At 45.0% G+C, this 26,102-nt stretch overlaps 1 protein-coding gene across 4 annotated transcripts in view; it reads right to left on the reverse strand.

Annotated features, from left to right (window-relative positions):
- The window catches only part of KANSL1 (KAT8 regulatory NSL complex subunit 1), a 181,638-nt gene that overhangs the window by 147,840 nt on the left and 7,696 nt on the right, over window positions 1–26,102 (reverse strand). For 2 of the 4 annotated variants that reach the window (XM_048516899.1, XM_048516895.1), the window contains exon 1: window positions 8,543–9,250. The exons of the other annotated variants lie outside the window; for them this stretch is intronic. The gene's annotated coding sequence lies outside the window, so the exon portion shown is untranslated. Of the gene's footprint in view, window positions 1–8,542; window positions 9,251–26,102 lie in introns of those variants that run through there. 4 annotated transcript variants of the gene reach the window in all.

Below are 26,102 nucleotides of genomic sequence, written 5' to 3' on the forward strand. Positions count from 1 at the left end.
ATTAAGGCCCACATATCAGCAAAACCACCCCTTCCTTATTCCCTAATAACCAAGACTTGGTTCCAACTGTAGGCCAGTTTGGACTTCAGCTTCCCGGTCTGGGGGTCTCCTCTGTGATGGGAAAGTACATGAGGGAGGCTCCCTGCTTTGTGGCTGCTGCTGACAGTTTAGGCTTTTCAAAACAGAATCAGATGAACCAATTTGGTCTCAATATTATCAGTATTTTAGTTAATTTTAATTTTGGTTCATAAGTTTCAGGTTTGTTGTCTATTTGAATTTATTCTAACCCACCACAAGGCATTTGGGAGAGAGGCAGTACAGAAACATATATTGCTTTTAGTTTTGGGAGCCTAAGTAGAAGGCAAGTTATAAAACTCAGCATCTATGTTCTGCTATATAAATATGCTAAGACATGTAACAAATTATTTCAGCAACCTAAAGCAAGCAGAATTATTATCTTCATATTGAAGATAAAGAACTTGGACAAGAATGACAACAGTCTCAAGTATACCTAGTGAATTCAATCAGATTCCCCTTGAACTTTCCTCACCTTTTTTGTGCTGTCACGTCACAGCTGACTTTATGGTGATCTCACTGGGTTTTCAAGGCAACAACTCTGGCATTCTTCAGAGGTGGACCATCCAAATATCAACCACAGCTGACCTTGCTTAGCTTCTGAGACCTGAGATCAAGCTAGCCTGGAGCTATCTTGGACAGGCCAGCACAACATACCAATTCTGAAGCTTTCCGTTTCCCTACAGCTTTTCAGTAGAAAAATCAAAGGTTTTCAACAACCAAGTTGGGTCCTTGGAGATCTAGGGCAACTTAAGTGAGAATTTACATAACTGGGGTTTGTAAACCACATCCGTGCACAAAGGTTCTACAATTAAATTACACTCTTACCTATTTTGCCGTTTCTCATGTAGTCCTCAGGTGGGGATAAACACTGTAGCTAATCTTGAAAGGTAAAGAATCCTGACAGGTATTCCCCTAGGCAAGAACTGCATCATTACTGACCCATGGGATGACATAGCATCACATTTACTAGGCAGACGAGGCAGAGGTGGTTTGCCATTTGAACTTTACCCACATTAAGCTGGGTATTCTACCAACCTCAGAAGGATGGAAAGTTAAGTCAACCTTGAGTCAGCGACCTGAAACCAATTTCCACTGGGTTCGAACTGAGGTGGTGAGCAGAGCTTTGACTGCAGTACTGCAGCTTACCGCTCAGTGTCATGAGGCTCTCAAGCTAATCCTTACCCATAATTAAACAAGACAATGTGCAAACAGAAGCATTACTCCATCGTCAGAACAGAAGCTGCTACTACTCCAATCCCTAGGACTGTCCCCAGTACTCTTTTTAACAGCCACCAATGAAGCAGAGAGATCTTGATGTGTAGCTGTGGCACCATGAACTCCACTGCCACAATCCCTGGCCCCAAAAGCGTCCGACTGTCCTCAACTAGATCCCAAGCCTTCTCAGCTCTGGCCTGCGGTAACTCTGTCTAATGAGACCAGGGCCCTGTGGGATCTATCTAAAGTCTGCAGGGCCTCTAAGATGAAGTTGTTTCACCAGGTCTATAGTTAAAGGCAGCAACAGGGTTTGACCTATCTTAGCTGGTCCGCCTTCTTCTCCTCTTCTGTTCTTTGATTTAATTGTGCAGTATGGGGGTTAGGGGAGGGGAATGTTTTTTAAGTTTCAAACTGTTTCACCCGATTGGGGATTTTAAGGCTTCATAATAAATTGTGTACGGTTTCATTGAAACAATGTCGAAAGCCTCTCTGAGAACATTGTGTCAGGGAGAGCAGGATAACAATCTAATTAATCAATTAAACAGTTGGTAAAGAAAAGTCACATTTCAGTTCAATGGAACCTGATTTTTGCAAGATGTAAAATTATAGCAGTAGTTCCAGAGGTAAACCTGGCTTTATTCCCAAAGGACATGCTGTGCAAACTACTGGCTCTGATTAGTAAATATAATTCACAAGGGCAAAGCAGATGCATTGTGCTATGCACAAAAACCTGTTACATGGGAATATGTCTCTACAAACACAGCAGTATGTATGAAACCTTTTGTGGTTTCCATGATTTGGACATATCACTGCAACCATAATCATGCTTAGGTTCTGAAAAATGGCAAAATACCACGGGCCACATGACCTCCAGAGCTAGAATTTGCTACCTTTTCGTCCTTCAGCACAGAAGCCCCCACAGTTATTTTCCCTCATGAAACTGGAAAGCCAGCGTGGTATGGAATACCATCTGTGGTATAGTAGCTAGAGTGTTAAACAAGGATGTGAGACAGTCAGGTTCAAATTCTGATCATGGCAAAGAAGCCTGCTGGGTGATCTGGGGCCTACCACACACACTCACCCTAACCTGCCTCACCAGGTTGGTATGTGAGAACAGAGCAACAATGTAAACTACTCAAGATGCCATTGGGAAGAGAGGAAGGGTAAAAATGAATTAAGAAAATGAATTGAGTACAGAACCCAATATTCAACTCCCAAACCTCTGTTGAGAAGGGGCGTTTGTTTATGCTGTCGTTTTCCTGAAACCACAAAGAAGAACTAGATGTAGACATGCATACTGCATCATGAATGGCATGCAATTATTTTTGTCCAATCAAAAGCAGAAAAATATGTCCATAAAAGACTGAAAAGTAATATCTAAAACAAAGGTCTGATCTACAATACAGTAGAGTGAACTATGCCACTTTAGATTGTGAGGTAACCTTTTTAGTACTGTCTTGTATGAAAAAAGCTCCTGCCAAAAATTTAAATAATAATAACAACAATACATTGAGGGTAAGGTGAGGTAGCACCTCTCTCCCAAATGCAGTAGAATTATCTAACTTGAATGGAGTCCTTTTTTAAAAAAAAAAATCTAGGAAGCATTCAAAAGAAGCATTTCTTCCCCCCTCCCCCAGCAATCAGATGTGGTGCCTAAAATTCACTCTGCCTGTTCAGGATTTTACCACCCCATTTTTCCGCATGTGTAGATCAGTCCTATATTATTAGCACAGCAGCTATACTGCATTTTCATTTCTTCATTCTGAACACATTTAATTCTAGAACAGAAGTCTAGTGGCACCTAAAGATTCATGGCATTCATTTCCAGCATAAACTGTTTAAGCTTTGAAGTGGCATCTGTTCCGCTCTTTAGGTTGATAAGGACACAAGGTTGGATCCAAAGCACTATGAGCAAAATAAGACTTTTCTTCACTTCCTCTTCCCCCTGCAGCAAATAGTGGGCCCTGTAATTCTGTTCCTCAGGACCAGAGAACTTCTGTGCACACTTTGGGGAGCAAAGTGGGGGATGGTCAACAAAAATTGTCCCCGTCCCCCCGTCATTCAGTTAGCATAAATGCCCCTATATTGGTGGAGAAGAACCTTTGGATCCAACTTAACGGTTTAGATTTTGCTGTTGCTTTGGGAGCTTTGATAAACGTTTACATCTCATTAGCTCATTTGTGTCCCTCACCTTCTCCCAAGTGAGGTAAAAACACAACATAGTGAGAGGACTATACAAAAGTTTCCATTTGCTGCTGGAGGGTTGTACAGGGAGACAAAAGTTAGAAACCTCAAATAGCCACCCAACACAGAGCAGTTATGGTAGCAACACAGGATACCTTTGGGGTTGAATTGGGCCTCTAGGCTGGCAGTTGCCTACTTCTAATGTAAAACATGAGTAAAAACTTTTTTGAGAATATGTACTGAAGGAAAGGGCCCTTTTACAAGCCAAATGTTGTTGAGGGCTTTTTTAATTGGCTAAGAAGTCCCAACTTGTCTGCTCCCTTTGAGGTGCTCAGAGCTTATCTGTTGACAGTGAGCAAAGCACATCATAGCAATAATCCGCCATTCAACTAGGCCAAGCTGATGCGACAACTCTGCCCATTCAAGAACTGCACAGATACCCATTAACAATTACTTCACCTATACCAGGGGTCTGCAGCCAATTGGCCATGCTGGCAGAGGCTGATGGGAATTGTAGTCCATGAACATCTGGAGAGCCACAGGCTGCAGACCCCTGACCTATACTCACAATTTTGAAAAGCTCAGATTTTTAAAACACTGCAAAGTTCATAAAGGGAGAAATTCATAAGCAATGTTATTGGGGAAGTCATAATATCAGAAGTGAAATTTAATGCTAATTAATGAAATGCCTATGAATTTATCTACTAGACTAAAGCAGTGTTTATATCCTTACTGAATGGGGGGGGGGGGAGACAACCTTCAATAGGGACTTGAGTCCCTCCATTATAAAAACTTCACCTTTCTTCTCATTATACTAAGAATAACCATGAGTCAATTTCCACATTTTCAAGTTGTTTGTTTGTTTTTAGTCCACCCTTCCTCCAAACAGCTCAGGAGAGAATGAATGGTGCTCACTTTCCACTGTGCCCTCGTACCAATGTTTTGTGGAAGGTTAGACTGAAAGAGAATGACTGGCTTAAAATCACCCAATGATCATTAGAACAGTGTGGAGTGGGATTGGAAGCTGGATTTGTCCAGCACCTTAACTGCTGTACCACACTGACTCTTGCTAGATACTGGACAGCCACATCCAGTGTGTACTGCGGTCACATCAGATCAGGATTTCGAAGGCCCACGTTTGAATCCTCTGCCATGGACAACCTTGGTCAGTTACACACATTCAGTCTAACCTATCCATGGGAATACTGTGAGGAATATTATATTCTCATTGTTCTCTTTTTTATTTCAACGATGCTCGCCAATCTGGGTCGCCAAATGGGAGGAATGGTGGGGTATACCCCAAGTAAATAAACATGACATTAAATCTATGCATACATCATAGAGGTAGCAAGTTTCAGTTTGGTTTTGTGATAGACTGGAAAGGGAAAACACAACAGGAAGTCCTGCAGCACAAATGTATTATAGCACAACTTATTTATTTATTTCACTTCTAGACCGCCCTACCCCCAGAGGGCTCAGGGCGGTGTACATTCACATAAAACAATAAATACAATAAAACCACTTAAAATAATTTAATTCAGATCAATGTTTCCTATGTTACTATATATTAACTGATGGTGACATTCCTACCCTATACCCACCCACGGGAGACCAGGATGGTGTGAGGGTCTGGTGGTCACCCTGGCTGGCCAAAAGCCTGGCAGAACAGGTCCGTTTTACAGGCCCTGTGGAAGCTCTGCAGATACCGCAGGGCCCTGGTCTCTTTAGGGAGCCTGTTCCACCAGGTAGGGGCCAGGGCTGCAAAAGCCCTGGCCCTTGTCGAGGCCAGCTGGATCTGTTTTTGGCCGGGGATTTCCAACAGGCGCTCCTCTGTAGCGCAGAGGGCCCTATTAGGGCAATATGGGGAGATGCAGTCCCTCAGATATGTAGGCCCAAACCAGCACTTTGAAGATGGCCCAGAACTCAATGGGCAGCCAGTGTAAATGGCTTAGGCTGGATCCCACTCCATCAGTCAGCATCATGAATGTGGCAAAGTGGGGTGTAGTCATGAAAGCAGAAGGCACTGTAAATGTACTGGCAGTCATGACTCCACAAAATGACTGTCCTGACACCTGACAAAAACATGATTTATTGTGATTACATCAATTAAAGCAAACACACAAAAAATGTTCTATAGTGCCAGTTAATTTAATTCAGGGCCAAAATTAGGTTTCTGGACACAAACTAGGTAACACTGGTCTGCCAAAGCCCAGTTGCATAAAAGACATTCTCTCCAGCAGCATATGGAGACAGGGGTAACTACAGCCATAGGCTATAAGTTATAAACATCCCATCGTACCCCAATCATGTGAACCAGACACTGTTTATGTCTGCAGACACAAAATATTTCAGGGACTCCTGTGAACAGGAGCTAACTTCTAACCAACACAAAAAACGCACACTCAAAATTTTGTTTGTTTGTTTCCGTCTCTTCCAAATGTTCAAAATGCTGAGTAATTAAAACCAGGCATATAGGTCTTGTAAGTTGGCAGCACTCTGATCCTCTTATTACACCTTTTCATGACATTACCAAATCCCACAACACTTTCTGTATCTAAAATACAGGGGTGTTTCCACGTGACAATTACTTTGCTGACCGATTCTTCCTGAACGACATCCTGCCAGTAGAGTTAAATAATCTTCTCGGAGCACAATTTAAATGCTTAAAATTACCCTTGCCTGTACCTACAATCATACTCACAAAGCCGTATTCTGAATGCCACACACTTTCCCCTGTGAAATCTAGAAGTTCAATGTCTATCAGTTAACCAGAAGGATTACCTGGCTTGCTTTGCTGTTGCTTCTAGAATTTTAGAAGGGCTATTGCAATCAAAGGCTTTCCCACTTTCACAACACATTTTAACTTCTAAGGGAAGGGCTTTTTACCTAAGCCTTATTTTTAGCACTACGCATCACAAATACATACACACACAGTATCACATGACATGACATAACTGCTAGGCAGAAAAAGGCCCAAATTGTTCCTGAGTCAGTGTTCAGGATACAGTCCCTGCACACACAAACGCACCAAAACCCAAGCTTCCCCAACTACATTTTAAGATGCTAAACAAATAAATGTTGTATTTCTGAACAAGTTTCAAATCGAGGCACTCTAAGTCCATAGGGTAAAGGGGAGGAAGCACTTCACTCCACTCCACACTGGGCCATCTTAAGATGTTCAAAAAGTTAAGAAATTGTTTAATGTTAACTTTAAGAATAAAAATATTCCCACCAATTCTAAATCTTAAATCTTAAAAAAGGCAAGCAGTCCAGCAGCATAAGAATCCAAATCCTGGCTGGGACAAAAAAGGCAAGCAGTCCAGCAGCATAAGAATCCTGGCTGGGACAAAATTCACTTCAGGAAAAAGAATGCCCCTTTGTAGGGTCCAAATAAGTCAGGGGAGGGGGGAATGCTTTTACAAACAAGTCAATCAGCAGACAAGCAAATCTACCACACACACAAGCTTTTACAACCAAATCAACCAGCAAACTCAGCTAGGGACAGAAACCCCCTTTACCAGCAATAAGGAGCACCCTACTTACTACATGGGAGCCAATTCTACACCAGATTCCAATAATTTCAAGCCTTATGACAACCCTCCGCATTAGAGATTATGCAAAACAAGGGTTATGCAATTGGTGCCCGGTTTCTTTAAACGGTTCAAGAGTTGGAGTGGAGTCTTTCTTTCTCCCGCCACTACTGACCCAGGCTGAGAGTTTGGAAACGGCGGCGCACACAAAAGAGAAGTGAGGGAGCAGCAAATGCATTGTTATGTTCCTGACTCCTCTTCGACAATACCCCCACGACAACAGGAGCAGGCACCAACAACGCACACACACACAAAAATGACTGCCAGCCAGCCACGTGACGGCGAAATCGCCAGCGCACACACACACACACAAGCGCGCGCGCGGGCGGGCGCGCGCGCACTCACCCACACCCCAAAGCGGTGTTTGGAAATGGAAATTGGGGAGGGATGGGGGAAAGGGAGACTGTGAGGGAACTTGGGGGGGGGGAGAGGAGACGTACCGGGAGGGGGGGGGGGGAAGTACAGAGAGAAGCCGCGGCACAAAGAGGCCGCCTGTCCGGTGGGGCGGCTCACAGCGCCAAAGGAGAGGGGAGCCTCCAATTTAAAGTGGCGCCATCAGGAGCCAGCCACTCTCCGCCCCCCCCCCCCGCGCAATCGAGCTGCAACACTTTGCCCAAAGCGCCCCCCCCCTTTCCCCCCCCCTCCTCTTTGACCAGGGAGCTTTAAAAATAACCGGGAGGGGCCCCCGCCGCCAGTCGGCGACTGCAGCCGCCCGGGAGGGCCGAGTGTTTTTGTTGTCGGCGAAATCGCTAAGTGAGCAGCAGTGCGGGAGAGGTCGCCTCCGTCCCCGCTCGCAGGATAAAGTCAGCCGGCGGGGGTTTTCCCCCCGGCGCCCCCCCCCGCTAAGCCCTCCCTTTCGTGGAGGGGGACCCACCAGGAGGGTCAGGGTCAGCCTCCTCCTCCGCTGTCCTTCCCCTGCCCCCCCGCCGAACTAAGCACCGCAAGCAATTTTTTGCAACCTTGTGGGGGGGAGGGAAGTGTATATCTCGACCTATATGGAGCTTTAAAATAATTTTTCGTTTTGCCTTAAAAGAACCTTTTATTGGGGGGGGGGGGAGGGGGTTGGCAAGGACACGCTTCAAACGCCTCGCACGCAAGCAAGGAAAAGTAAGGGGGGGGGGGAGAGAAGAAGGGTCATCATGGAGGGCTAGAGCCCCGGCCGTGCCTGGTACCGGGGAAGGCAAGGAAGTTGGGTCGCTTCTCCTTCGGCTGAGAAAGACCCAGAGAGGGTTTGGGAATAAGCGGGGAGGGGGCGCTCCGGGGCAGGGCAAGGTGGGGAGGGGGGGCAGGAAAGCGGGTCAGCAGAAGTTGTTGCGCGGCTCCTGCGGGGGCGCCGCCAGCCAGGCAGCCAGGCGCGCTAACAAAGGCAGGGCGCTCAGGGCCGAGCAAGGGCACCACCACCACCACCGGGGAAGCCGAGCCGGAGCGAACCAGGCGGGCAGAGGCGAGGCCAGCAACCAGGCGGCGGCACTTACCACGTGACGGAGCAGAGTCCGGGCGGATCCGGCCCGGTGCGAAAAAAAAGAAGAGCCAAAAATTCCGGGGGGGGGGGGATTTTTTTTTTTCAAAAGGGCGCCGCGTGCCAAGGCGGCCGAGGGAGCGCGCGGCAGAGTCCTCTTCGCCCCCCGGGCCGGCGGGCGGGCGGGCGCCCTCCTCCTCCTCCTCCTCCTCCTCCCTGCTGCTGCTGCGGCTGCTCTCGGTCTTCGCCTGGTCTTTCTCTCCTCCTCCTCCGTTGCAGCCCCGGCGTCCCTTTCCCTGCCCGCCTGCTCCCTGCTCTTATGCAGGCAAGGAGGGCGGGCGGGCAGGAAAAGGGCTGGGGAAGGGAAGGATTGCGGGCAGGGGGGGAGGGGGTCTCCTTTCGGGCAGCAGCAGCGGCCCCCGCGCCCTGCAGAAAGAGCAGGAGGACGACGAAGGAGAAGCGGGGCCGGTGGGGGGGGCGCTCCTATTTTCCTCCCCCCGGCTGCTGCTGCTGCAAAGGAGGGTCCCTCTCCAACGAAGCGGGGCGCAGAGCGTGCCCAGAGGACCCCGCCGCGCCGCCCGCCTCGGGCTCCGCGGTGCCTTCCCCCCAGGCAGGAGAGGCCAGCCGCGACGGTGGCGCCGCTCCCGCTGTTGCTTGCCTGCTGCTCAGTTCTGTTCGGGGGAAAAAAATGGCGGCCGAGCTCCTTCTCTGCCCTCCTCCTCCTCCTCCCTTTAATCGGAGAATGCACCGGGCAGGCGAGGCAGCGGGGGAAGGGAAGCCAGGCCGAGAGGGAGGCGCGAGCGCCGCCGCCGGCTTCCCAGGCGCACTGCGGGCCCGGCGCCGCCGCCGCCGCTCTGCAGCGAAAAGCCCCGAGCGCGGCCAGGCGGGCCCCGGCGAGCAGGAAGGCGCGCGCGCCCGAGCCCCGGCCAGCCCGCGGACCTGCAAGGCGCCCGGCGGGCCACGCACCACCCGGCAGGCAGCGCCCAGGCGGCGGCGGCGGCGGCACAATGCTGGACCCGGACGGAGCGCGGCGGAGGCTGAGCCGGCGCAGACCGCACGCACGGCGCCTGCAGAACCAAGTTTCCCAGATTAGCCAAGAACACGGCGGGGGGGCGGGGGGGGACGGGGACGACACCACCCCCCCAACCCCAGTTACGGCTTCAATACGGATGGAGCAGCAACCACCGCCTTTGCAATACAATCGCTGCAGAGTTACTCCACTGACATGAATGGGCTTAGACGGGAGCTACTATCTTTGGGGTGGCGCTGTTAGTCTCTTAGAATTTACTCAAGTTTAAATGCACTGAAGTGAATGTGCTCAGACTGGAATAACTCTCTTTAGGATTGCTGTGTCACTCACTTAGAATTTACTCCAGTTTGAAGCCACTGAAATGAATGGGCTTTGTCTGGAGTAAGTATCTTTAGGATTGGGTTGTTCGTCTCTTAGAATTACCCCAGTTTAAACTCATTTAAATGAATGGATTTTGTCTGGAATAAATCTCTTTAGTGCTGTTAGTCGCTTAGAATTTGTTAGTCTGTTAGAATTTACTCCAACTTAAACCATTGAAATGAATATGATTAGACTGGAATAACTCTTTAGGATTATGCTGTTAGTCCCCTAGAATTTACTCCAGTTTAAACCCACTGAAATGAATTAGCATAGACTGGTATAACTAGGATAATGCTGTTAGTCTCTTAGACTTTATTCCACTTTAAACCCATTGAAATGAATGTGATTAGACTGGAATGATGTTAGGATTGTGCTGTTAGTCTCTTAGAATTTATTCCAGTTTAAACCCATTGAAATGAATGGGCTTAGACTGGAATAACTTTAGGATTGCACTGTTAGTCTCTTAGAACTTACTCCAGTTTGAACCCATTGAAATGAATGTGATTAGACTGGAATAACTTTAGGATTGCACTGTTAGTCTCTTAGAATTTACTCCAGTTGGAACCCATTGAAATGAATGTGATTAGACTGGAATAACTTTAGGATTGCACTGTTAGTCTCTTAGAACTTACTCCAGTTTGAACCCACTGAAATGAATGTGATTAGACAGGAACAATTTTAGGATTGCACTGTTAGTCTCTTAGAACTTACTCCAGTTAGAACCCATTGAAATGAATGTGATTAGACTGGAGTAAGTTTAGGATTGCACTGTTAGTCTCTTAGAACTTACTCCAGTTTGAACCCATTGAAATGAATGTGATTAGACTGGAATAACTTTAGGATTGCACTATTAGTCTCTTAGAACTTACTCCAGTTTGAACCCATTGAAATGAATGTGATTAGACTGGAAGAACTTTAGGATTGCACTGTTAGTCTCTTAGAATTTACTCCAGAAGAAGAAGAAGAGTTTGTATTTATATCCCCCCTTTCTCTCCTGTAAGGAGACTCAAAGGGGCTTACAATCTCCTTTCCCTTCCTACAACAAACACCCTTGTGAGGTGTGGGTTGGGAGCTGAGAGGCCTCAGAGAAGAACAAGCACTAGCCCAAGGTGCACTTACCTGACTGGCATGTGTTGGAGTACACAAACTAACCAGCTTCACCAGATAAGCCTCCACAGTTCAAGTGGCAGAGTGAGGAATCAAACCCAGTTCCACAAATTACAGTTTAAATCCACTGAAACGAATGGGCGTAGACTGAAGTAAGTCTCTTTACGATTGCACTGTTAGTCTCTTAGAACTTACTCCAGTTTAAACACATTGAAATGAATGAGCGTATAATGGAATAACTCTTTAGGATTATGCTGTTGTCTCTTAGAATTTATTCCAGTTTAAACCCATTGAAATGAATGGGCGTGGACTGAAGTAAGTCTCTTTAGGATTGCACTGTTAGTCTCTTAGAACCTACTCCAGTTTGAACCCATTGAAATGTGGCAGGAATCTTATGTCCACATAGGGAGGCATAAACAAAAAATATAACTTATTTCTGTTAAAGCGCAATAGGAGGATAACCATGGTATGTGGAAAAGCAAGTGTTTATTAATTCACTATATTAGCCTGCCTTTCTTGATGAGCTTTAGGCAAATATTTAGACAGCTAAGGTCCATGTGGGTATGATGAGAAGCTGTTATCTCCCAGAGAAGACTTAGTGCACCTAGGCTCAGGTGGTAAAATCTGCACAGCCAATCAAATTTCCAACAGTCAATCAGAAGCCCTGCTGAGCCACACCCACTTCCTAAAACATTTGGTGGGTGCCAGAAAAGGTGTGGGTGGGCACTGTGTTGCCCATGGGTGCCATGTTGGGGACCCCTGCTGAACAGTATTGTTGTTGTTTTTGCTCTGATCAGCTTTACAAAGCAACCTAAAACATCTTCAGAAGATCATTTCAATGGGTTCATACTTGAGATCTGCTGAAACAGACATCCTGAAGTCTTTTGTCCATAAATTAGGACTGCTTCACTTGCCAACCATGAAACATTTATGCCAGATTGCAGAGAGAGGACCATATGTCAGGCTGTTGCAGTCAAAATAATATAAGGATTCTGAGGCACCATAAATACGAACTTTTCTTTTTTGTAGTATTAACTTTTTCAGCTTCGTGAGAAGCTGTTCTGTTGGCATTTCTGCCTGTAACAGCAGCCCCAGACAGCTGCCCCCTCTAATGCAGAATTAGTGAAGCTATGGAGTGCTGGATCCAAACTGCTCCCCAGAAACCTCCACACATTAATTAACAGGACAGTCAGAAGCAAGACAAACTTTACAAAATCATCAGATGATGTTACTTTCAGATTAAGTACTAAAAGAAAGACACAAGCCTGCTGTGTTCTTGTGTCATACAGAGAAAGTTCAGGCGTGGTTTGGCATTATGCAAGCAAGCCTTAAGCTCTCCGGCTCCCTCTCCCTCTTCTCCTTCAGCTCTCCTGCACTTCCTGCTTCTAAAGTATGAGCAAGGTTTGCTGAGCAGTTCTTGTCTAGAAGGGAACTGCAAACCATAGATTACTGTTTAAAATAAAACAGCAAACAATTAGGAAATGTGTGAGGGAGAATGCAAAACTTGAGTTTATTCACATTAACTTCAAACCGTGGTTTGGCATTACATTTGAACTGAGCCATAGTGTCTTGGCAGTAGATCTATGTCACTATCAAGAAGAGTTTACTCATTTTGCAAGGCAATTGACCAATTGAAAAAATGTTACTGTTAAAAATGCCTTAATACAGGGCTTGCCAACATGATGTCCTTGGGCAACATGACACCCACTGAGATCTTCCCTGGTACCCATCAAGTATTTTTTAAGTTGGGTGCTGTGTGGTTTCCAGGCTGCATGGCCGTGTTCTAGCAGCATTCTCTCCTGACATTTCGCCTGCATCTGTGGCTGGCATCTTCAGAGGAGGGCAGATGTTGGGAAAGCAAGTGGAGTATATATGTCTGTTGGAGTTTCCAGGGTGGGTGAAGAAACATTGTCTGTGAGTAACAAAGAAGGCAACCAGGTCAATCATTGAGGGCATCTGAATAGAAGTATGAGTAACAATGAAGTCTATAGCATGGGAGTAACAATGGAGATAGCAAGGTCACTGGTGGGAGCATCTGAATAGAAGTATCCTGGCCTTTGTTTCCTTTGTCTATAGTCATCCTGTGTTTGTGTGGAGCTGGTTAGACACTGTCTTGACTCTAGCATTTTTTTTCAACCACCTGACAGCCAAGTTCTGTTCCATTTTCATAGTTTCTTCCTTTCTGTTAAAAAATTGTCCATGTGCTTATGGTTTTCAATGGCTTCTCTGTGTAGTCTGACAGTAGTGGCTTTTCAGAGTGGTCCAAGAATTTCTGTTTTTTTTCAAATAATATTCTATGTCCAGGTTGAAGTTTATCATGTGTTCTGCTGTACTTTGCTTTGATTTTCTGGCTGAAATAGTCTGCAGTGCCTTTCGTGTAATTCTTTGTCACGTGTCCTGCTTGGCCTGCGTTTGAGTGGATTTTCCTATGTAGACTTGTCCACAGCTGCATGGTATGCGGTAGACTCCTGCAGTAGCTAGAGGATCCCTCTTATCCTTTGCTGAACGTAGCATCTGTTGAATTTTCTTAGTGGGTCTGTAGATTGTTTGTAGGTTATGCTTCTTCATCAGGTTTCCTATGCGGTCAATGGTTCCCTTGATGTATGGTAAGAACACTTTCCCTCTAGATGGCTCTTTATCTTTGTTCATGTGGCTTGTTCTTGGTCTTGCAGCCCTTCTGATGTCTGTATTAGAGTAAGGGCTGTATTAGAAGGGTCTTGCAGCCCTTCTGATGTCTGTATTAGAGTAAGGGCTGTATTAGAAGGGACACTCCAACAGACATATATACTCCACTTGCTTTCCCAACATCAGATCCTCTGAAGATGCCAGCCACAGATGCAGACGAAACGTCAGGAGAGAATGCTGCTAGAACACGGCCATACAGCCCGGAAACCACACAGCACCCAAGTGATTCCGGCCATGAAAGCCTTCGACAATATATTTTTTAAGTGTTCAGAGCTTTTGCCCAGCAACGTGTCTGACTGACCAATGGAGATTTGATTAGTTGTGCAGATTTTTTAAAACATGGCTTTGGCAGCAGCTGCCACCACCACACAAAAATCTTCACTGTGTTAGTGGTGGCAGTAATACTGCAGCAACCATTTTGTGAAACCCATTTTGTGGCTGCAACCACCACACTGCCATAGTTCCAAAAGTGCCCATCAGCTCAAAACAAGTTGGGGGGGGGGGCTGCCTTAATAGATAAAAGCAAAATATATATTGCTTAAATGTATGCAATAAAATATATGGGAGCTTTTTCTTAGCTTGCTGGAGAAGGGGGACATCATTGGACATTTCTACAAAGAGTGGCAACTGCAAACACTGTATTGTGAGTAGAATTCTGCCTCCTTAGCAGCTCAGCTTTTAAAAAAGCACATATCTAATCCTTGTAGTTGTGAATATAGTATGACAGATGCCAAATATTATACTTCCAACATATTTTCAATGCACTTTAGCAATCTTTTGCAAGTGGGTTTTGGTGTTTCACACAGTAAAATTCAGTTGCAAGTGCATTGAAAGTGGATTGAAACTACAAGTGCCATCAGTGAGCCAAAGTTGTACAATGTCAGAAGCCCCATGCAAGGGAAAGATAAGTGGGCCTTTCAGTGGTTTGAAGGTGGTGCTCTGTTGTCTTTCTCTATAAGTACTGAAAACTGAATCATGCAAAATAAGGCAATACATATTTTTGTAATTTGCATATTTTAGAATAAAATGAATTCAGGTTACCTTGGCACTCGGCTGTTTCCGCACAGCCAGCTGAGCAGGGGTGCATCAGCATAGTTCGCACGGGCGACATAGCTTCTAAACGCCTCCTACCTCCTGCCACCTTCCGTCACTCTGTGGAGGCCAAGGGACACACCCCCATGGCCAGAGCGACACCTCTGGGGTCAGAGGCCAGGAGGCGTGTCCCCTGGTCTCCACAGAGTGATGGAAGGCAGCAGGAGGTAGCAGGCGTCCAGGAGCGGCGCAGGAAATACGCCAGCTTTCACCTGGTGCCGTTCATTCAGCACCGGATGGAAGCCGGTGTTATCCAAAAATCTTGCTTGGGGAACAAGGGTTAAAAACACCGTTTTGGGGGGAGGGAGAGAGCAACGCTGCATCGATTTGGCAGTGACGCCTGTGCAAAGGCTCCCCCCTCCAAACAGAAACAGCCACAGAGAAGAATATAGGAGGTGGTTCTTTTCTGCCTCGTATACAAAGAAGAGTGGGATATAAATGTTTTAATTAATAAATGTGTGTTTTTCGATACAGAATATACAGTCCAAACTGCTCTCCACTTTCTATTTAACAGCAACGTGCTAAGTAGGTGACACCCATGCGATACTGTCCTTTCAGTATGAGGGCCACTTCATGTAAATGATACTGTTTCCTACATGTGGGTACTGCAATTTTCCCATATATTTCTGATTCAACAGACCTGTTTCTTATTTAGAATTAATTTTTTCATGGAAAAGAAGAGATGCACCATAGCTGTAATAAGTTAATAGATTATAATGTATTCTAATAAAGTACTGTTAATGTTCTGACACATGTCATTTTCTTTCAGTTTCACTGTGTGTTCCTTTTTGGCATCCTGAATGCAGCAGCCAAACCAAGAAGGCTCCATGTGGCAGCTAATCCATGTAGAAAAACAACTTCACATGTACCTGCTTGTCACAGAGTTTAGCCTGCTGCAGGGTTTGTCTCCCCTACATTCCTGGCAGAAGCATGGAAAGAAATCATGTGGAAAGGGGGCTGAATCTCTGGGCAAGCAACTGCACATACTACGATGGCACCTTCAAATCTCTCTCTCATGCACAAATGCTGGCATGTATATGCATGTACCATCCCATGGAAGGAGCAACAAAGAAGGCATGTGTTCTTGTACTCTTCATAGGATGGTACATGTGTATACAGGCCACTGTTTGAACATCAGAAAAAAATAAAAGTGCAAATGTATTAGAGTATGCATTTTGTGCACTAGATCACATTCTATCAGGCAATGTTCATGCATGCAGCAAACCATGGTTTAGCCATGTATATGATCTGCATAATTACTTCATGTTAGAAGTTAATACATTTTATGTTATTGAGATTTCAAGGAATGACTATAGAGAATCTACCTTGACACTAACATACTTTATTTTTGAATATATTTGTAATTTTTTTTAAAAAACTCTTCCAATTGTTAATAGTAAAAAAGTGTAGTGTGGCAGAAAATAGACATATGCAAAATATAAACTGGTACCTGTGCAGTACAATTCTTTGCAGTTAGTCCAGTCTAAAAGCACTTATTTAAATGAGCATAGACTTTAGGGTCGCAATATTGGGAAATTATTTCTGAAAGAGTCTGCGTGTTCATCCCAAAAGCAGCAAACAAGGCCCAGAATTTCTGATTGGTGATTACTGTGAACAATGTAATAAATGCCTTTTCTTATCCTGCTTATCCCATAATACCAGGAAATTTTTGATTTAATAAATCCAGCACTTCTTGGAAGCATCTTGATTAATACAGTTTAAGTCTATTGAGAAGATGTACTTTCACCATTTGTAAGAAAAGGATGAATCTGATATTTTCTCCCACTAGAGTATTTCAAATGGTATGTGTATCAGGAGGTATAAACTATGTTACATGTAATTTTTGTCGATATGGCTAATGCAAACAAAAAAACTTACAAGAAAAATGTATTCGAAAGACAAATACTGGATTTTTCACAATAGTGCCCATCTTACTTGACACAAGATGTAAGCATGAATCATACTTTTAAAAAGACACTCTCAAAATGTTACCCTCAAATGTGGAAAAACCTGAAAGTATTTGAAAAATCCTGGTATTTTAGCAGTGACAGCCGCAGCTGAGGGGTTATGAATGATTTTGTTGATATCTGAGAATCTCATCTGTTTTCAAAGTAATCTATTTTATAATCAAAGATGGCACAGAGCTAGAAATATTATAGCTTTGCTAGATTGTACAATGCTGATTTAAACTTAAAACTGTTTATTTGGGTAATGAAAAAAATATTACCCCACATTCTCCCCACCCCACAAGAAGTGCATTTCTCAAAGAAATAACATTTTGTTTAGACAGGGAAGGTATTATACAGAAAACCATTATTCTATTCACCAGGGAGGAGACTGTGAAAAAACAACTGTTCTGTTTAGATAAGGAACAGACTGTGAGCTGGACATAGATATATATGAAATTTAGTAAGGGGTGGTTTTCAAAGGGTAACAAATAAAACGGGTTTTCTTGTAAATGACATGAAAAGAAGGAGAGAAGAAAGGGAGAAAAGAAGGATAACCATGGGAGTAATGGGAAGGAAGGGAAAATAATCTCAGTTACACATATTCCAGTGTAAGATGGTACTTAGCGTTACCTGGAAAACTCAGCAAAAAAAACAACAGTTTTAACTTACAAGCACTTGTTTCAGAAGTACTGAGGGCCAAAGCAGACATGGCAGCATCCTTGCGGCTGCCACAAGGACACTGCTGCCATTTTAAAAATGCCACAGAAACCCAATCCTGATCAGACCCACAGAGCATCACACTTATTCTCTGCCCCACACCCCTTGGGGTGCCTTTTCAAGCACTGAAAGAGTCCTGGGAGGGTGTGGCCATTTCAGCACTTGATCAAGTGCTGGGTGGAAGTGAAATAAGAGGACCTCAGACTGCAGTTGTTACAAGGACATCATCACATCTAGATTGGCTCAAAGAAACACCATCCAGTGTTCTAATGCAAAGTTACGGTGTTGGGTAAAACATCAAAGAAACACAAAATGGAGAACTTCCAGCGGAATGGCATTTCAAGCTGGTTGAGCCTCCCAGGCTACACATTGGGGATGGGGGCTATTTTGCCAGCTGTAGAGCAAGTTTTTCTTAGCTCTCGCCTCCCCAGTTATTGGTGACCTTGACTCTGACAGGCGGACTGGAAGGGTCTGCATTTTAGACCCACAAGTTCTGAGAAAATCCAGAGTCGGCAGTGTGGCTGGGCTGTTGTGCTCTTGGAAACAGCCTCTCCCTCCTCTTTTTCTGTTTTGTTTTTCTGTTTAGTTTTTCTCCTTGTTAGTCCTCCTTTGCTTTTTCTCTTCTCTCTTTTTTATCCGTTTAAACCTTAATAATAAGTGCTGTTATTATTACTTTTAATTAACTTTTTTTTCTTACAATTTTTTTTTGGGGGGGGGGGTAAAATAAAAACAATTTTTTAAAAAGAAACACAAAATGGAACGTTGCTTATACATACCCTGGGCAGTCTAGAGCTTTCAGGCTGCATTCAAGAGATTTCTGCGGACCTTTACATTTGACATCTCCTGCTAGCTTTTCATTTCATTCAGGCCTGCACTGTCTCTAGCTTGCTGGGCAGCTTACCTAGAATAGCTTACCTGGTACACCCAACAGGATGAAAGAGAAAGCCCCGGCTGCCATCTCCCAAGGCATTTAAATGCTTGGGCACAGAGCACAGTCTGTGCCAGGCAGCTGGAAGGCTGGACCTTTCTTTTCCTATGAGGGACTGAGCTGGGCCAGGTAAAGAAAGGAAGGTGACAGGAATGTGATATCTCCTCCCACACCTTTTCATAGCCCCTCCTCTCCTAGTTCACCCCGTCCCTCCTCTTCCTCCTCCCTTCTGGCCTCATGACCCAACTGGGGTCCCAACCCACAGTTTATGAGTTTATTAGGCTTATCAGTTTGACTGCACAGTTACCTGTGTTCTGATTATTATTTTGCATCTGAGCTTTGGAGGTGGCCAGGAAGAAACTGTCGCCTAGCTTGTGGTTTCGATGTTAAAATGCTTCACACATTGAGGGGAAAATGTCATTACTACATGGACATTAGTATATAGTATTAGTTAATATTGGCTTCCAGTTGAATTCCGAATCATCTTCAAGGTGTGGGTGTTGACCTTTAAGGCCTTACGCAGCCTAGGACCCTCGTACTTTCGGGACCGCATTACCCCATATGTCCCAGCTCGACCTCTGCATTCAGCAGAGGCCAATTTACTGGAGGTCCCTGGCCCCTCAATGACGCGGCTGGCCTCCACTCGGGCCAGGGCCTTTACAGCTCTGGCGCCGGCCTGGTGGAACACTCTCCCACCAGCTGTCGGGCCCTGCGAGACCTTGGGGAATTCCGCAGGGCCTGTAAGACTGAGTTGTTCCACTGGGCCTTCAGAGAGACCAGCCGCTGAGGGTGCCCCAGCTCCCTCCCCTCTGCTTCCTATGGGTCCCTAACACCATCGGGACCCATTATTCTTTCTTGGGAGGGTTATGTAAGGGTTTGGTGGGACGCTGTTTTAGGATATAACAGTTGTTTACACTATATTTATGTTTTTATATATGATGTTTTATATTGTACACTGCCCTGAGCCCTTCGGGCATAGGACGGTATATTAAATCTAATTAATATATATGTGTGTGTGTGTAGCGGATGAGTACTAAATGTATACTTAATACTCAAGCATACATGGCAGCTGTACAGAACAGATTAGCATAATTGCTAGGGGGATGGAGATGAGGGGAACAAAATTTTGGGATCCCTAATCAATTGGGAGGGGCGATTGGAACTCAGAAAAACAATGTGATTTATTATCACATAATGTTTGGTTTAGGTCTGTATGAGTGGAGCCAAGCAGGAGAATTTTTGTCTGACACCTTGTAGTGGCTCTGAGCAACCTTCCTGATTGGCACAATGCTGTTTGCCTTACAATGGAGACATGTTTATAACAGCAATCACAGTTTTAATTTCTGTGAAAAATAGGTATTTTAATGCCTTGTTTTATTATTGCATGGTCTTCTGCAAATTTTTGTAATTCATCCCAAGTTTCACTGAAGATAAATGACTGGAAATTCAGTAAATAAACAATCATATATTTCTACTACATAGCTATCTTTTTATAGTCTGATGTTCATAAAATTAATATCTATTTCCAAAATTTATATGGGATTCCTGACCACTTCACAGTCCCATCCAAAGGGGGGAGGCTGAAAGGATTGCTGGAAATGGTGCAACCCCGCATCGGTACATTTGCCTTCCCCAGGGCACTTACCTCAGTGAAGAGGGTCAGTGATATACCTTCAGAAAATGGTGCCTGATGGCAAGTTCTGAAATTGTCTCCCCTAAATTGCCCTCCCTACAAAACTGCACCCTCATTGGAGGGGCAGAGAGATAGGGTACCCTGAACCTCATGCCTACCTCTCCGGCAGGGGAACAGCAGGAGGTCTGGGCGAGGGGAAAGCAGAGTGGGTGGGCAACGAACAGTGAGCCAGCCTAGATGAGTGGACAGGCGGCGGGCAGGTCAGGTGAGCACCAGATGGGTCGGGCAAGCAGCAGGTGCAGGCTGGTGGGTGGGGATGTGGAGGGGGAACCTCACAAGTGGCTCTTGGGGCATCAATCTCCTCTAACCCCCCCCCCCGTATACCACTGGAGGGGACAGATGTGTGGCCAGCTGTGCGCCTCCCAGCCCCATCACCACAAAACCTGGAAGTCCGAGATGTGGCAGGGCTGCCCTGCCATCCTGCTCAAATGCCAACATGGATGGCAGGATGGCTCCCTTCAGGGGGTTAGGGCTGGTTGCAAGGCACACTGGCTCTCGGACTTATGCCACCCTTTGGGTGGCACACATCCTTTAAACCCTACGGGGCTTTCAGGCAGCAGGGAGTTTTGGGGGCTTTTACAAGCTCCCCACAAGCTCCCTGACCTTTAAAGCCATTCGCGGCCTTGGCCCTGCATATCTAAGGGACCGTCTCTCCCTATATCGCCCTTCTAGGCCCCTCCATTCATCGGAGGCGGACCTACTGGTGATCCCTGGCCCCAAGGCGATCCGGCTGGCCTCTACAAGGGCCAGGGCTTTTACGGCTCTGGCCCCTACCTGGTGGAACAGGCTTCCAGGTGAGATCAGGGCCCTCTTGAGGGATTTTACAAAGTTTCACCTGCATGGGGCCTGTAAGAAGAGCCGAGACCTGTTCCATCGGCCAGGCATTTGGCCAACTTGAGGGATGATATCAACATAATAATAAGTAAACATCTACAGCCTCCATTAGGTTCATGCATAAAGGGGAATAGAATAGAATAGTTGAAGCCATCTCTAGTTTAATATTTTATGTATTTTAATTAACTTATATTTATGATGTTTTAAATTTTATGTTGTTGGAAACCGCCCTGAGCCTTCGGGGAGGGCGGTATACAAATATAATAAATAAATAAATAAATAAATAAATAAATAAATAAATAAATAAATAAATAAATAAATAAATAAATAAATAAATAAATAAATAAAACCGGAAAACCCTATTGGAGGGAGCAAGGAAGCACCACAGTGGCACACATCCCTTCGGGTTTGGATGGGGCTGCCCAATTACTTCAAAGAGGATTCCACTTCCATTCAATGAAGGAGTGTTTGGTTTCCTTTATCTTAGCTTATATCATTAGAAGAAGAAGAGTTTGGATTTATATCCCCCCTTTCTCTCCTGCAGGAGACTCAAAGGGGCTTACAATCTCCTTTCCCTTCCCCCCTCACAACAAACACCCTGTGAGGTAGGTGGGGCTGAGAGAGCTCCGAGAAGCTGTGACTAGCCCAAGGTCACCCAGCTGGCATGTGTGGGAGTTCACAGGCTAATCCAGGGGTAGGGAACCTGCGGCTCTCCAGATGTTCAGGAACTACAATTCCCATCAGCCCCTACCAGCATGGCCAATTGGCCATACTGACAGAGGCTGATGGGAAATGTAGTTCCTGAACATCTGGAGAGCCGCAGGTTCCCTACCCCTGGGCTAATCTGAATTCCCCAGATAAGCCTCCACAGCTCAGGCGGCAGAGCTGGGAATCAAACCCGGTTCCTCCAGATTAGATACACGAGCTCTTAACCTCCTACGCCACTGCTGCTCCTGGTGTATGGTAATAATTAGGCATAATTATTGGCTTGTACTAATTATTGGGATAGCTCCTTGCAGTTGGACCACTCATTCAGGTCTCTTTTGGAGGCTTCTTGTCTGATGTCCCTCTCCAAGTGGAACACTTTAGGGGCTACTTATGCTAGAGTGGATCCTATTCCTCCTGCAGTCTTTGAAGCTAGAGAACAATGGTTCATAATGTCATAACAATATCAGTTTGATCCATTTTCATACGCTTAATTAACATGGGCCAATCAGAACTTAAACAGGGGGATTTTTACACTGAACCAACTGATAGACTATGATGAGGTTTTGCCATTTTCTCAAATGAGGCCTAGTTATGACTTGTTAGCTTCTACTGAATGGAAATATTTGCAATTGCAACGTCTTTTGGTATCTAAACATGGCCCTGTGGAATGGGCAGCCCCATCAAATGGGCTGGGTGGATTCCCCCCACCCCACAGATGGGGCTATAGTGTCTCAGAGCCCCCTTGGCTTCTGGAAACTCTAATAGAATTGATCCAGAAAATGAAACCTGCAACATTTGTCTATGAATGTTTAGTTTAAGAAATATATGCAGAGTCTCACGAATGAATGGAGTAAGCAGTGGTGGACCTATACAAAAGGGCGCCCAGGGCAAGCCCCGGGTGCTATGCTACTCCATGCGAACTCCCCCCACCAGGCCATCTGGACTCCCCCCACCACGACCAACACCTGCAAAACAATTTTTTGACAAATGCCAGCCACTGTGCCACCTCCACACTGCTGCAACCCGCCAGCCTCTGCCGCTCTAGTGGCTGCCTCTGAGCTTGGGGGAGGCAGGAGGCTGGCTGGTGGTCCAAGAGCAGCCTGAGAGACAGAGGCTGGCAGGGTACGGCAGTCTGGAGATGCAGCAGCTGGCGCTGGCGGCGCAGCCAGGCCATTGACTAGCCTTTCAGAATACCAGTGAGGTGGGAGGGAGTAACCAAAGAGGCACGCGAGGCTGCCTGGAGGAGGAAATCTGGACTTATATCAATTTTGTATCAGAATGATAGTTGAATATTAATTATACTTATGTACTATTAAATGACCTGCTCGTCTACTGGAAGCTATGAAAATGACTCTCCGTGGCTTTATTACAGCTAAAAGTATTGTATTGCAGCATTGGAAATGTAGTGCCTACCTCCAGTAAATCAGTGGATTGAGGACCTTAGAAGTTTATCAGTATTTGAACACATGACAACTATTTTGTCTGGTTTTATTTTTAGATATTTGGAAAACCTTCACAGAAATGTACATGTAAATTTGCCACCTGTTGTTATATTTTTGTCTCTACTTTATGCATATATTTTTTTTCTTTTTCTATTTTACTACATTTAATTGCTGGCTTTTTAGTTTCTACCCTTGTTCTTCTTTTGTTATTTTCTTTTTTTTGAGAGAGAAGGAAATAAAAAATACTTTTATATTCTGAAAAAAAATGGGACAAGAATACTTATTGACAATATGGTGTGTGGAATGTGTTATTCACACATATAAATCCTATAAACCAGGCACAATCCTACACAAGTATGCTTAAACTCGTTGATTTCAAAGATTTTAAACTAGGGCTGCTGCATTCAATTGATTAACTTTTTAGATCAATATATCAAGGTGGTTTAATTTTATATCGTTGTGATATTTTCTGTAGTGTAAACTGCCCTGAGCTTTGGGAGGGCAATACAGAGAAATCTAATTAATATATGAATGAATCACAAACTTTTGGCTGTTTACATTTTTTTTAAAAAAAGATGCTGCCTACAGTAGCACATATATGCATGATCTTAAAGAAAAGAATGTTTGTTTTTATAATATATTATAAAAAAGAATGGTTTTTTTCTTCTGAACTATTATTTTTACTCAAAAGTAAATATATTCAGATAGCAATTTACTGATTCAATTAAAAGCTATTAATGGGTCAAATAAGACTTCTTCAGCAGCATACCTAATTCTCTTGGAACTAAGGCCTAGTTGCCAAAAACTGGCCAAGAACCTATGTCTCATCTGTACCGCAGCTGATTGCAGATGGGGTTCATATAATGGGACACTCTCCTCTGACTGCACACATCCACAATAATTCCTACACCAGAAAGCTAGCATGTCAAAGAGAAGCCCAGAACCACTCCAACTGACTGCTGTTTTCCTTTGGAATATGCTGTCACAGGAGATGGTGATAGCCACTAACTTGGATAGCTTTAAAAGGGGCTTGGACAGAAGTCGATCTATGGCTACCAATCTTGATCCTCCTTGATCTGAGATTGCAAATGCCTTAGCAGACCAGGTGCTCAGGAGGCAACAGCAGCTGCATTGCTTTCACCTCCTGCATGTGAGTTCCCAAAGGCATCTGGTGGGCAACTGCGAGCAGCAGAGTGATGGACTAGATGGACTCTGGTCTGATCCAGCAGGCTCTTTCTTATGTTCTGCATGGTGAAACAGAACACCCCCAGGTTTACAGTCTCATCTTCTGTTGAGGATATCTGGTTTTAGTTTGGTGAGACTGACTTCTTAATAAGTTAGTTCAGTGTATCAGCCTTAGGTTATCTGGAACTATATCCAGTTTTGCTTTGATTTTATATTTTTACATATTATTTGGCAGTGCATGCCCACAGACCTTATACAGGTGGCTTCTTCATTATTATCCGATAACTCTACTTACAGTCCAGCACAGTTTGTTGTCCGGAGCAAATGTACATCTGATCAGAATAGAGGGCTCTGTGGGATTACCCACATCCTGTGCTGGTAAGTCAGTATTAACTAAGAAGATTTTTTTTTAAAAAAAATGTCTTTAAAATATACCAAATAGGTAAAAGGGGGCTTCCCTCCCCCCCCAACAACAGAAGGGAATGCTTTTTTTTCAGCTGCAAAGAACTCTTTGCTCATGTCTCTTTCACAGGCTTTCTGGGTGTATATAGTGCATATGGTGAGAAGGACAGCAGCAACAGCCGTACAAAAGCTCTATTTTATTTCTCAGCCTCTCATAGCCACAAGGCGGCACAGCAACAGCGCTGACTTTGCATTGCGTTAAGGGTTAGAGCAACCATGCAGACGCTTGCAAGGCCTGCTGGGAACTGTAGTCTGCTGTCGACCCGCGTGATTCTCCGGGGAGTCCGCAGTTCACGCGAGCTCTAGCGCCATCACCAGGCCAAGCACGGAAATGGTTTCTGCAGAGCACAGCAGGCCCTTCCAAAATGTCCGCGGCTCTGGGGGTCCAAACCCTCCCAATCTGCCGCAATGAAGCGGAGCTGACTGAACAGGAGGAACCGCCCCGCTGCCATTCAATGGGGGAGGGACACTTACCTAATAAAACCGGGGCTCCTGCCTCTTTGGAATATTATTATTCGCTTCTATGGTGTGTGCCACAGAAGGCTGATGGCCGCTGCTGTGAAATCAATTTTAAGGACTTTGTCCCATATTTTGAATAACGTAACACTGCATTGCAATAGCGTATGTAATAAAAAGGGTGTTTTTTTAAAGGTTTAACAAAGGCAACCATAGAAAAAGACGCATGTATTCGTACATTAATGGATTGAAAGTTGCCTTCAGTTGCCAAGACGTTTTATGAAATGTAAATAGGGATGCCAGAATTGCACGATGGGAATGTTAAGTGTGCCTCCTGGCCCCAGAGCTACAAATATAAAGCAATCAGGCAGGCAACAGAGGAGTACAGTGACAGCTCTGGGCTGGGAGATCCCTGGAGGTTTGGGGCTGGATCCTTCGTGAGGTATAATGCCATAGAGTCCACCCTCCAGAGCAGCCATTTTCTTTAGAAGAACTGATCTCTTTTGTCTGGGGATAGGTTGTAATTCCGGGAGATCTCCAGGCCACACCTGGAGGTTAGCAACCACACAAGAGAGGCAGGGGGTTAAGGCCATTTTCACAGTTGGAAATGGTCCAACCACCAAGCTGCTTTACGCATCAATAGAGGGAAAAGGCAAGTAACCAAGTTCTACACACCAGCATACATCCGATTATGTAGCAATTCCTCAGGTTCATAGATTAGTCATGAAACTTCAACATTCCAGATAACTGTCAGGTGTTTAAAAAAAAACTCTTACATTTTTAAAAGGTATTTCAAAGCAGCTTAGAAGCTCCTTGTAATCTCCCCACAATAGACACTTTGTAAGGTATGTGGGGCTGAGAGAGTTCTGAGAAGACTGCAACGAGGACAAGGTCAGTGGTCACGATGCAGGCTTCATGTGGAGGAACG

Source organism: Sphaerodactylus townsendi, linkage group LG15 (assembly GCF_021028975.2).
Source record: "Sphaerodactylus townsendi isolate TG3544 linkage group LG15, MPM_Stown_v2.3, whole genome shotgun sequence".
NCBI lineage: Eukaryota > Metazoa > Chordata > Lepidosauria > Squamata > Sphaerodactylidae > Sphaerodactylus > Sphaerodactylus townsendi.